General features: G+C 37.5%; 1 protein-coding gene across 1 annotated transcript in view; it reads right to left on the reverse strand.

Moving 5' to 3' along the window:
• SMARCA1 (SWI/SNF related, matrix associated, actin dependent regulator of chromatin, subfamily a, member 1) overlaps positions 1-13,631 on the reverse strand; it is a 312,201-nt gene that overhangs the window by 152,758 nt on the left and 145,812 nt on the right. The window lies entirely within an intron of this gene.

Genomic DNA, 13,631 nt, shown 5'->3' on the forward strand with positions numbered 1-13,631 from the left:
AAGCAAGAGTCTTATCCTAGATTATGCCATTATTGCTCTAGCTAGATTGGGATGAGGGGGCATTATGATTAACAACCCCACCAGGATCACATGGAATGGCTGAAGGGACAGTACCTCAAAGGACATAGAGAATTAGATATAACAAAACATCAGATATTGACCTCACAAACATCACCTCAATCCTTAAAATTCTTCAATTTATTCTCATTTAATTGAAATAAGCTAAATACCTAACTAATAGAAAGTGATAAGTACTCTGCATACTCCCTATAACTATTATGGGGTCTCTGCATACTCCCTGTAACTATTATGGGGTCCTTAAATAACCCCATACAGTATTATTGGGATTTATTTTGCTCTCTGGGCACATATCATTATGAAAAACATAAAACAAAGATTTGAAGATCAAGGATTTAAAAAAAAAAAAGAAAGAAGCTAAGTACCTTTCCCAATGTCACATAGCTGTAATAATAGAACTGGAATTCAAAGCCAATCTTGACTGATTCCCAATGCCTTTGCCCTTTCCTCTACATCGTACATTCTAATACCACCCACCCACCTTGAGTGATATCTAGTGCCCTCTGCTACCTACCACCTTTTAACCCTAGTCAAAACCAGCTCTGAGAAAAAGAATTAACAAATTCATTCACACTCAGTTGTCTGACATTGACTCAGATTCTGGTATGCCTCCTACGGAAAATTATAATTTGGTGTGTATCAAATTTAGCAAGCAGAATGGCTTCATAATTAAGGGGTTGAATTTAAGACTCAGTCTTGCCTCCAACACTTGCTAGGTGTGTGATCTTCAGAAAGTTATCACTTTGAACTTCAGACTAACTCATCTGTAAAATGAGGATAGTAATATACATACATCAAATAGCAATGTTGTAAGGATTAACAGAATCCACTCTCTTAAAATACGCAACTCAGAACCTGTAAAACAGTTCATGTTAAGTAAATATTTCCCCTATTACAAAGGAATGATTTAAGTTTTGGTTTTAAGCCATAAAATGAGACGATCCAGAGACCATTCCTCTTCCTCTGAAATCATATAGAAATGCCTTATATGTATATAGCATTAGCATTTTGATTTTTTTCCATATATATTAGTTCTTTTGATCATTTTAACAACCCCTAAGGGAGACAGGGCAAACCCTGTTAAACTTTATTTCACTGATTAGGAAATGCGGGTCTGAGAAAGTTGAGTCGCTCTGCCAGAACTGAAGGGTTTTTTTGCCCTCTAATCCAGAACAGTCTTCTGGTAGAGAAGAATATATTTCTTGGTAGTCATGGTTGGGGAGAGAGCAGTTTCTTTTTTGTTTTGTTTTTTGTTTCCCCAGAGAGAATTTTTTTCTCCTCTTCCTCCTCCTCTCCCCACCACTAGGTTGTTCAGTCTGAGCTGTTTGTCTTGGTTTTCTCAGGGATCCCATGAAAAACTTTCTTTACATATAAAACTCAGGTCAGTGTAACAAAGAAAAGGGCATCTCCTTTCATAGTTGATAACATCACTCTTTGTCGTGTAACTGTAAGTGATCTAGATCTCAAAGTTGGAGTTATTCAATCCTAAATGTCACCCCATATGAAACTCCTTCCTTCTGCAATCCTTTGTTTCTGGTGAGTCTTATCTTTGCTTCCCTGACTGTCTCTCCACCAGAAAGTCTACCTGAGGAACAGGACTGTATCTGATTTATCACTGTATTTCCAGCACCCAGCACAGAGGAGTACATATAGTTAGCACATATGGCTGCTACCTACCACCTTTTAACCCTAGTCAAAACCAGCTCTGAGAAAAAGAATTAACAAATTCATTCACACTTGTCTGACAGTTGTCTGACATTGACTCAGATTCTGGTATGCCTCCTAGGGAAAATTATAGTTTGGTGTGTATCCACAGGGTGAGGAGCTAAGCCAACATTTGTTAAATGAGATCATCGTTACACAAGGATAAAACTGTGGGACACCTGGGTGGCTCAGTAGTTGGGCGACTGCCTTCAGCTCAGGTCATGATCCCGGAATTCGGGACCAAGTCCCGCATCAGACTCCCTGCAAAGAGCCTGCTTCTCCCTCTCTCTCTCTCTCTCTCTCCTCTGTGTGTGTGTGTGTGCGTGTGTCTCTCATGAATAAATAAATAAATCTTTAAAAAAAACAAGGATATAACTGTTTTTTGATTCAACAATTAGAGAATGGTCCCTCCTCTCCAGGAGCTCAATGTCTACTTAGGAATGTTTTACAGCCCCCATTATAAGATCCTGGAGACTAGTGGCTGGGTTTTAATCATCTCCATAACCCATCACCTCACATAATTCTTGGCATACCTGTACTTTTTAGGCTGGCCCAACAAAGCACCCTTAATGGTAGGGTAGATACAGATGCTTGAAAAAATATGGATGGGAACTTAGTCTAAAGTTCCTTTCACAAGCAAAATTTTCTTTGAAGTCTTGTTTTCTACCTTAAATTTTAATATAAATATTATATTTTACAATACAGCCATTTATGCTTTTAAAAAATATTTTAAATTACTTAGCACTGAGTAAAAGTATGATCCAGAAAGATACCCATACAATGCTAACTCAGATACCCATCTAAGTAGGTAAGATGCTCTATATTCAACTTATCCAGCCCAGGAGATGGCTTGATGAAGGAACTGGTCTTTCCTGAGGCTAACTGGCACAATTAGGAGTAAGAATGAATTGTAAGGAAGAATTGTACTTGGATTTTATCTAAAATGATCTAGAATGCCCTCAAATGTCAAACTCCAATTGATAAGCTAGGCAGCATCCCAGAAGCAGGAAAAGAGCCTTCCCTAGGGGAGGAGGGCCAGGGAATAGGGATAGTATAGGAGGGGCTGGCTACCTAGAGGTATTTTGCTTTGCATCACACTTGGAGAGCTCCAGTAGTTTAGTCACTAGCCCCATTCAAAAGTATCTGTTCTGACAACAGTGGACCTGAGTGTGTCATAAGACCATACTTCGACCAAAGGTAAGGGTACTTGGCAGATAAGAAAAAAACAAAAACAACCTAAAAAGAAAGGGGCATGGATGGCATTACTTAAAATCATTGTTCCTCTGGGGTAAAATAAACACCAGTTGGGATGAATTAGAGAAAAACAAAACAGTTTTCAGGAAGCCGGTACCTATGATTCCAAGGTCAGTTTTGTTTTGTTGTTGTTCTGTTTTACAACCCTATATTGAGCCTTGATCCCAGTTCTTCTTAAATTCCCAGACCAGGCTATAATCAATCAGAGCCCTAACCCCAAAAGTCATATCATGAAGAGAGTGTTTGGCCACAAATGGGACAGCTAAAATAATGTGAAAGATGCAAAATAGACCAGCACTCCTCAACTTTAACGTGCATATGAGTTGCTTGGGAATCTTGCTAAAATGCAGATTATGATTCATTAGGTCTAGGGGGAACACCCAAGATTCTGCATTTCTAAGGAGTGCTCTGGTGATGCCAATGCCTGCTAATCCAAAGAGTACATATTGAGTAGCAAGGGTATAGATCTGGATCTTTTCCCACTAATGCTCACCTCCTGGGTTCACTCTTTCAATTTTGATAGTCCTTATGCGCAGCCCTTGAGATTTCAGAGGGATGGTGCAATTTGAATTTATAGCAATTGCTTTTTTACTCTATGTTATCATTATACAGAAATGCTTTTTATTGAACACTATGCACTATAAATAATCCTGTCATATATATATGACTTATTTAAGGAATCGGCTCACATGATTGTGAAAGTTGGCAAATTCCAATCTGTAGGGCAGTCTGGCAAACTGGAAACTCAGGCATGAGTGGTGTTGCAGTCTTGAGGCAGAATTTCTTCTTCTCCAGGAAACTTCAGTGTTTGCTCTAAAGGCCTTCAACTAATTGGATGAGTCTTACATACATTATCAAACGTAACCTCTTTTACTTCAAGTCAGCTGACTGTAGATGTCAACCCCACCTACCAAATACCTTCACAATAATACTTAGATTAGCATTTGATTAAATTATTATTAAATAACATTGGGTTCAGCCAAGTTGACCCACGAAATTAACCATCACAGAGACCATTCTAGGTCATTGGTTCTTAGCCTTGGCTTCACATTAGAACCAATTGAGGTTTTTTTTCTTTTAAATACTAAAGCCAAGCCTCACTCCCAAGAGGCTCCATAATTTTTAATAGTTCTCCATGTGATTCCAATAATCAGTGCAGTCAGGGTGAAGAACCACTGATACAGAGACCAATTCTCCTCATTTTACAGATGAAGAAACTAAATAAAAAAAATCCCAGCATCCTTTAATAATGAGGCTGGATCTGGGATTTCTAAATCATAACCCAGTATGTTGCTAACACCTACCTTTTCATCTTTATCCCCTGACAAGGTGAATTTACAAATGGATTCCATAATATCTAGAATTTTGCTTGAAAATAATCTGGAAAAAAAATAATCTGGTGTTGAGGTGGGGAAGAGTACTTAGGGTTTACAGATAAAACAAAAGTGACCATGAGGTGATGATTGTTGGAGGCAGATAAGGGGTATTTGGGGTTCTGGTACTATTCCCATTAGTTCTGTATTAGTCTGAAATTATCATTAATACATTTTAAAATAAAAAACAAAAAATGAGATTCTAACTCTAAATCAAAGTATCAACTGTGATTAATTGGCTTCCACTGGATTTGAAGAAGCTTTCTCTACTTTTCAACCCTAAACTGAAAGCATATGTAAATAATCTGTCAGTCATAGTCACTTCCCTGTAACTGTAAGGAGTACTGATTCCTGGGATGTAAACTGTCTCTGAAACAATAAACAAACAAAACAAAAATTTATCTCATGTTACTAACGAATGGAACATTGCCTGTTTAAGAGCCATAAGTGTTGAAAATTCAACTGCTTTAAAACAGGCCTGATCTTAGTGAGTTGCAAAGCACTGAGACTAAGGCACCCAATATTAAGCATAGAAAAATTATTCTGGTATTCTTGGTAGATTATTCCACAGATGTCACTTAGGCAAGATTAGTAAATAATGTTAAGTCTTCTATAATCTTGCTGATTTTTTGCCTAGTTGTTCTATCCATTATTAAGAGTAGAATATTGAAGTCTCCAAAAATTAATACTGAATTGTCTATTTCTCATTTTAATTCTGTCAGTTTTTGCTAGATGTATTTTGGAGTTCTGTTGTTATGTCCATATATGTTTATAATTGTTATGTCTTCCTGATGGATTAACCCTTTTATCATTGTCACATGACCCTCTATCTCTAGTAATATTTTTTGTTTTAAATTCCATTTTCTGATATTAGTAAAGCCATCCCAGCTCTCTTATGATTTCTGTATTACCTTTTCCATTCTATTACTTTCAACTTCTTTGTATCTTTGAATCTAAATTGTATTTCTTATAGACAGCATATAGTTGGATCTTGTTTTTTTTTTAAATCCAGTTTAACCATCTTTGCCTTTTAGTTGAAATGTTTAATTCACTTACATGAATGTCTAATGTTTAATTAGATATAAGGTAAGATTCATGTCTGCCATTTTGCTATTTGTTTTCTATGTCATATCTTTTTTGTTTCTCTGTGACTCCTTCATTGCCTGTTTTAAGTGAATATTTTCTAATATACCATTTTGATTCCTTTAATGATTTCTAACTATGTTTTTTTAGTTACATGATTTACGGTTGTCCTAGGGTTTATTTTTTTGTTGTTGTTTTTGTTTTTTTTTGGGGGGGGTTTGTATATTTTTTTATTGGAGTTCAATTTGCCAACATATAGCATAACACTAGGGTTTACAATATACATCTCAGCATAGCAGAATCTACTTACAGATTTATACTAACTCAATTCCATTGAAATGTAGAAACTTGGGATCCCTGGGTGGCGCAGCGGTTTGGCGCCTGCCTTTGGCCCAGGGCGTGATCCTGGGGACCCGGGATCAAATCCCACGTCGGGCTCCCGGTGCATGGAGCCTGCTTCTCCCTCTGCCTGTGTCTCTGCCTCTCTCTCTCTCTCTCTCTCTCTCTCTCTCTCTCTCTCTCTGTGACTATCATAAATAAATAAAAATTAATAAAAAAAATTTAAAAGGGGATACTCCCTAAAAAAAAAAATAAAAATAAAAAAATAAACTATATAAAAAAAAAGAAATGTAGAAACTTTGGTCCAATATAGCTCCCTTCCTTCCCCTCTCCTTTGTGACATTATTGGTGTATATATTACATCTATAAACACAAAAATACAGTGTAATGATTATTAATTTATAAATCTTTGCCTTTTAAAAGACTTAAGAGAAAAAAGGAGAAAAAATATACTTTATGTGTCTTTTTTTTTTTACTTTGTGTCTTTTACATTAACTTTCATATTTATCATATCTGGCATTCTCATCTCTTCCTATGGATTTGAGTTAATGTGTGTTGTCATTTGCTTTCTCCAGAATAGATCTATTCCCTCTCCTCCCCTTTGTGGCATCATATATGTTGCATCTTTATATGTTATAACCCCAACAATTTTATAAATGGTCTTTTATGCAATTATCTTTTAAATCAGTTGAGAAACCGAGAATATAAATATATATGTGTGTATATATATATATACACACACACATTTATACATATGTACTTTCTTTGCGTGTATTTGAGTTAACAGAAGTGTCTCACTATTTTTCAGTCTGAAGGATTTCCTTTAATATTTTTAAGACCAATTTTCTAGCAACAAAGACTTTTATGTTTATATGGGAATTTCTTCATTCTGCCTTCATTTTTTTTTTTTTTTTTATGATAGGCACACACACAGAGAGAGAGAGAGAGAGGCAGAGACATAGGCAGAGGGAGAAACAGGCTCCATGCACCGGGAGCCCGACGTGGGATTCGATCCCGGGTCTCCAGGATCGCGCCCTGGGCCAAAGGCAGGCGCCAAACCGCTGCGCCACCCAGGGATCCCCTGCCTTCATTTTTGAAAGAAATTTTATTGCATGTAGAGTTCTTCATTGACAATTATATTTTTTAACACTCTGAAAATGTCTCCCACTGCTGTCTGTCCTATTTCTAGTGAGAAGTTGGGCATTAATCTTATTTTGGTTGCCTTGTATATGGTATGTAATTTTTCTCTTGTTGTTTTCAACATTTTTCTCTTTCTTTTTGGTTTTCAACAGCTTGAATATGATGTGTCTGGCTGTGGCTCTTCCTATTTATCATATTTGGGATTTGGTGATCACCTTTTTATTTCCTCTAAAGTCTTCCTTCTATTTTTTTTCTCTCCTTTCCTTCTGGGATACACATCATATGTATGCTGGTACACTTAATGGTGTCCCACAGGTTTCTGAAGCTCTGTTCATTTTCCTTTGTCCTTTTTTCATTCTGTTCCTCAAATTCCCTGATCTCCACTAATCTATCCTCAAAGTGACTAATTTTTTATTCTACCAATTCAAATCTGCTGTTGAGCTCCTCTAGCAAATTTTTCATTTTGTTGTTAGACTTTACAATTCCAGAGTTTTCATTTGGTTCTTTGTTATAATTTCTATCTCGATTGATAGTCTCTATTTGATGAATCATTGTAATCACGCTTTTCCTTTAACTCTTTGAATATACTTAAAATAGCTGTTTTCAGGTATCTGTCTGCTAAGTTGAACATTTGAGTCCCCTCAAAGACCATTTCTATTGACTGCTTTTTCCTTATGTATGATTCACAATTTCCTGTTTCTTTCATGTCTCATAAATTTTTGTTTTAAAAAAACTGTTTTTGATTAGATATTATAGCAACTCTGAATTCTAATACCCCCCAAAGGTGGCTGTTGCTGTTTTTGTTTGTTTGTTTCTTGAGGTGCCTGGACTCGTTCTTTGGAATTTATTTCCCCTGCTGTATATGGCCTCTGATATTTCTGCTCAGTTTTTTACTGTTTTTTTTTTAAACCTGCCTTCCTGAGGGTTGTTCGTGGATAAGCATAACTTACTGGGCAGCCATTAATTGCTCAGAGCTTGTGCTTAACCCCTTTTAACCAGTAAGGACAATTGTCAGAGGATTTGTGTGTGGCTTGGGGAGGACTTTCTAAATTCAAGCAATTTACAAGCCTGGTTTACAAGGCCTCACATTTATCCAGGGATGAGTGTTTTGCCAGGAACCCTTCTGGTCTCTCTTAAGTGGGAACAACTTCGCATATTTGCACAGCATTGCAGACCACCAGCGATAAGTGGGATTTTAGAAAGGACCCCTTTGGTTGTCTAATTCCTGATTCTTCCTGTTAAATCTCTGGCTGATGTTTTGTTGATTTTCCCCAACCAGTATCACAATTTCCCAAGCTAACCACAATGTCAATGACCTTTTCAATTATTTGCCACTGATATTGCTATTGTCTTTGACAACACCCCTGGACATGGATTTTTTCCACACTATACTCCAAGCAAAGTCAGCTCCCTCTGACAGCATTCATTGTCTTTCCTGCCTTCTCAGGTAGAACTTCCCTGCCATGGAGCTGGAAGAAGGTGGTAGTCCAGGTTAAAACATCACAGATTCCCATTGTTCTTACCAAGATTCAATAGACTTTCTTGAATAAATGCTTCTCAATGGGCATGGCTTTAGTCAATTTCCAGAATACTTTGTTTGTATAGATAACTTTGTTCAGCCTTTCTTTCATTCAAGGAATAAGGATCATGGAGACAGATTAATCCAGTTTAATCTTCAGAGAACTAGAGTAAACAAAACTCCATGGAATGCAGACCATATTCCTTAGAGGCCCATGGCATTTGACTATCTAAGACTATGTTTACCAATGTATGATTCCTGGACCAATAGCATCATACACACCTGTGAGCTTGTTAAAAATGTAGGCTCCTTGCCTCCACCTCAGATTCCACTGTCTGCATACTATAGATTGAGAACTAAAGACCTAAAGCATTAAGTCCTCAGAAGTCATGTTTTAAAAAGGAAATTTCTAAGACTGGTAGTAAGTTGCATCAAAATTGGTCATTGCTACTTCATCAAAGATTGTGTCACACTAATCCCTCAGTGATCGGGACCTCACACATGTTAGCCTTCTTAGTCTTAACAAAAGCCCTGCTGGCTCCAAAGGAACCTCACAGGGATTTTTTATTTTTTTAATAATAAATTTATTTTTTATTGTTGTTCAATTTGCCAACATACAGAAAAACACACAGTGCTCATCCCGTCAAGTGCCCACCTCAGTGCCCACCACCCAGTCACTCCCACCCCCCGCCTCCTCCCCTTCCACCATCCCTAGTTCGTTTCCCAGAGTTAGGAGTCTCTCATGTTCTGTCTCCCTTTCTGATATTTCCCACTTATTTTTTCTCCTTTCCCCTTTATTCCCTTTCACTATTATTTATATTCCCCAAATGAATGAGACCATATAATGTTTGTCCTTCTCTGATTGACTTACTTCACTCAGCATAATAGCCTTCACATGGATTTTTTAAAGAGATTTTTAAAGAGGCAGATTTCACAACATATTGCAACTACTGTATACCCCTCAACTTAGATTATAGGACAAGAAAAGGCCAGCTCCTATGAGGAGTGTCACACTGCTAGAGAGGGCAGCCTCAGAGCATTGCAAGAAGAAGGCATAGAAAGCTCTTGGATATGGAGTATGTACTTGACAATAGTTGTGGAAAGGAAGGAACAGGAGGGGCAAGACCTGGAGGGAAATGTGGAGTCACTGATTACAAATTATATTCCAAAATTTAAATAGTAATATTTCCTCATGGGTACAGCCTTTCTAAATTTTCAAAATTCTTCCACTTCCATTTTTTTTTTTTTGTTTCTTCTTTTCCTCAAAAACCGTATGAGTTGGGCAAGGTACACTACCTCACAGTTTTGTTGTCAGTTCTCTCTATATATTTATGATGTCAGAATTAATGGGTTTAAATCTCTCCTCTACCACTTACTAGCTGTGGGAACTTGGGCAAATTACTTGGCTTTTCTGTTCCTCAGTTTCCTTACCTAAAAAAAAAAGATATAATAGTAATACCTATTATATAATGTCTTCTGAGTATAAGTTAATATATTTTCATTTGTTTTTATTGAAGTTCGATTTGCCAACATATAGTATAATACCCAGTGCTCATCCCATCGAGTGCCCTCCTCAGTGCCCATAACCCAGTTACCCCAATCCCTCACCCACCTCCCCTTCCACAACCTTTTGTTTGTTTCCCAGAATTAGGAGTATCTCATGCTTTGTTTCCCTCTCTAATTTTCCCCACTCAGTTCCCCTCCTTTCCCCTATAATCCCTTTCACTATATCTTATATTCCCAAAATGAGTGAAACCATATGATAATTGTCCTTCTCTGATTGACTTACTTCACTCAGCATAATACCCTACAGTTCCAGCCATGTTGTAGCAAATGGTGAGTATTCGTCCTCCTAATGGCTGAGTAAATTTCCACTGTATATATCTACCACATCTTCTTTACCATTCATCTGTCAAAGGACATCATGGCTCCTTCCATGGTATGGCTATTGTGGACATTGCTGCTATAAACATCGGGGTGCAGGTGTCCTGCCGTTTCACTGCATTTGTATCTTTGGGGTAAATCACCAGCAGTGCAATTGCTGGGTCATAGGGCAGGTCTATTTTTAAATCTTTGAGGAACCTCCACACAGTTTTCCAGAGTGTCTGTACCAGTTTGCATTCCACCAACAGTACCAGAGGAACCCACACAGTTTTCCAGAGTGTCTGTACCAGTTTGCATTTCCACCAACAGTTCCCCTTTCTCCACATCCTCTCCAACATTTGTTGTTTCCTGTCTTGTTAATTTTCACCATTTCATTGGTGTGAGGGGGTATCTCATTGTGGTTTTGATTTGTATTTCCCTGATGGCAAGTGATGCAGAGCATTTTCTCATGTGCGTGTTGGCCATGTCTATGTCTTCCTCTGTGAGATTTCTCTTCATGTCTTTTGCCCATTTCATGATTGGATTGTTTGTTTCTTTGCTGTTGAGTTTAATAAGTTCTTTATAGATCTTGGATACTAGCCCTTTATCTGATATGTCATTTGCAAATATCTTCTCCCATTCTGTAGGTTGTCTTTTAGTTTTGTTGACTGTTTCTTTTGCTGTGCAGAAGCTTCTTATCTTGATGAAGTCCCAATAGTTCATTTTTGCTTTTATTTCCTTTGCCTTCATGGATGTATCTTGCAAGAAGTTGCTGTAGCCAAGTTCAAAAAGGGTGTTGCCTGTGTTCTCCTCTAGGATTTTGATGGATTCTTGTCTCACATTTAGATCTTTCATCCATTTTGAGTTTATCTTTCTGCATGGTGTAAGAGAATGGTCTAGTTTCATTCTTCTGCATGTGGCTGCCCAATTTTCCCAGCACCATTTATTGAAGAGACTGTCCTTTTTCCAGTGGATACTCTTTCCTGCTTTGTGAAATATTAGTTGACCATAGAGTTGAGGGCCCATTTCTGGGTTCTCTATTCTGTTCCATTGATCTATGTGTCTGTTTTTGTGCCAGTACCACACTGTCTTGATGATCTACATCTACATGTACTACAGCTTTGTAGTACAACCTGAAATCTGGCATTGTGATGCTCCCGGCTCTGTTTTTGTTTTTTTGTTTTTGTTTGTTTTTGTTTTTTTAATATTCCCCTGGCTATTCGGGGCCTTTTCTGATTCCACACAAATCTTAAGATGATTTGTTCCAACTCTCTGAAGAAAGTCCATGGTATTTTGATAGGGGCTGCACTGAATGTGTACATTATCCTGGGGAGCATTGACATTTTCACAATATTAATTCTGCCAATCCATGAGCATGGAATATTTTTCCATCTCTTTGGGTCTTCCTCAATTTCTTTCAACAGTGTTCTGTAGTTTTCAGGGTATAGATCCTTTACCTATTTGGTTAGGTTTATTCCTAGGTATCCTCTGCTTTTGGGTGCAATTGTAAATGGGATTGACTCCTTAATTTCTCTTTCTTCGTCTCATTGTTAGTGTGCAAAAATGCCACTGATTTCTGGGCATTGATTTTGTATCCTGCTACATTGCCAAATTGCTGTATGAGTTCTAGCAATCTTGGGGTGGAGTCTTTTGGGTTTTCTATGTACAGTATCATGTCATCTGCAAAGAGGGAGAGTTTGACCTCTTCTTTGCCAATTTGAATGCCTTTTATTTCCTTCTGTTGTCTGATTGCCCAGGCTAGCACTTCTAGTACTATGTTGAATAGCAGTGGTGAGAGTGGACATCCCTGTCATGTTCCTGATTTTAGGGGAAAGGCTCTCAGTGTTTCCCCATTGAGAATGATATTTGCTGTGGGCTTTTCGTAGATGGCTTTTAAGATGCTGAGGAATGTTCCTTCTATCCCTACACTCTGAAGAGTTTTGATCAGCAATGGATGCTGTATTTTGTCAAATGCTTTCTCTGCATCTATTGAGAGCATCATATGATTCTTATTTTTTATCTTGTTGATGTGGTCTATCGTGTTGATTGTTTTATGAGTGCTGAACCACCCATGCATCCTGGGGATAAATACCACTTGGTCATGGTGAATAATCTTAATGTACTATTGGATCCTATTGGCTACTACCTTGTTGAGAATTTTTACATCCATGTTAATCAGGGTTATTGGGCTATAATTTTCCTTTCAGTTGGGGTCTTTGTATGGTTTTGGAATTAAGGTGATGCTGGCCTCATAAAACGAGTTTGGAAGTATGCCATCACTTTCTATCCTTCAGAACAGCTTTAGTAGATAAAGTAGTAGTAGATAAAAATAAATACGTATTATTTCTTCTTCAATGTTTTATAGAATTCCCCTGCGAAGCCATCTGGCCCTGGACTTTCGTGTCTTGGGAAGTTTTTGATGACTGTTTCAATTTCCTCCCTGGTTATTGGCCTGGTCAGGTTTTCTATTTCTTCCTGTTCCAGGATTGGTAGTTTGTGGTTTTCCAGAAATGCATCTATTTCTTCTAGATTGCCTAATTTATTGGCAACTGCTCATAATACATTTTTAAAATCGTTTGTATTTTCTTGGTATTGGTTGTGATCTGTCCTTTTTCATTCGTGATTTTATTAATTTGAGTCTTTTCTCTTTTCTTTTTAATAAGTCTGGCTAATGGTTTATCTATCTTATTGATTCTTTCAAAGAACCAACACCTGGTTTTGTTGATCTGTTCTACAGTTCTTCTAGTCTCTTCTTCATTGAGTTCTGCTCCAATCTTTATTATCTGTCTTCTGCTTGGTGTAGGTTTTAACTTGCTGTTCTTTCTCCAATTCCTTTAGGTGTGAGGTTAGCTTGTGTATTTGAGTTTTTCCCAGTTTTTTGTGGGATGCTTGTATTGCAATGTATTTCCGTCTTAGGGCAGCTTTTGCTGTATCCCAAAGATTTTGAATGGTTGTATCTTCATTTTCATTAGTTTTCACGAATCTTTTTAATTCTTCTCTAATTTCCTGGTTGACCCTTTCATCTTTTAGCAGGATGGTCTTTAACCTCCACGTGTTTGAAATCCTTCCAAACTTCTTCTTGTGGTTTAGTTCAAGTTTCAAAGCATTGTATTCTGAAAATATGCAGGGGACAATCCCAATCTTTTGGTATTGGTTGAGACTTGATTTGTGTGACCCAGTATGTGGTCTATTCTGGAGAAAGTTCCATGTGCACTTGAGAAGAATGTGTGTTCAGTTGCATTCCGATGGAAAGCTCTGGATATTTATGTGAAATCTAT

The sequence above is a fragment of the Nyctereutes procyonoides genome, unplaced genomic scaffold, assembly GCF_905146905.1.
Source record: "Nyctereutes procyonoides isolate TBG_1078 unplaced genomic scaffold, NYPRO_anot_genome, whole genome shotgun sequence".
Classification (NCBI taxonomy): Eukaryota; Metazoa; Chordata; class Mammalia; order Carnivora; family Canidae; genus Nyctereutes; species Nyctereutes procyonoides.